Consider the following 322-nt stretch of genomic DNA (forward strand, 5'->3'; position numbering starts at 1 on the left):
CCCCCCTGTAGCGCCTCGCTACATCCACACTCACGTGTCAATACACGGACACAACAACGCGGGCCGTTGAGACGACTGAACATTGATGACATCATCGCGCTCTGTCACGCGCCCAGTATAAAATACCTCTCGCTCCCACCCATTGTCATGCGTATCCATATTCCTGTCTTACGCGATTTATTATAGTCAGTAGAGTCCAACACTGACCTCCGATCAGATCACTTTGATTATTCTTTCTCTTTTGTATATATTCTAAACGTCTTGATTAAACTGTAATTTATATTCTAAATTACATTTGTTAGTGAATTGTTACATCCCTCAA

Source organism: Diachasma alloeum, unplaced genomic scaffold, assembly GCF_001412515.2.
Source record: "Diachasma alloeum isolate Michigan unplaced genomic scaffold, Dall2.0 Dall_scaffold_01864, whole genome shotgun sequence".
Taxonomy (NCBI): domain Eukaryota; kingdom Metazoa; phylum Arthropoda; class Insecta; order Hymenoptera; family Braconidae; genus Diachasma; species Diachasma alloeum.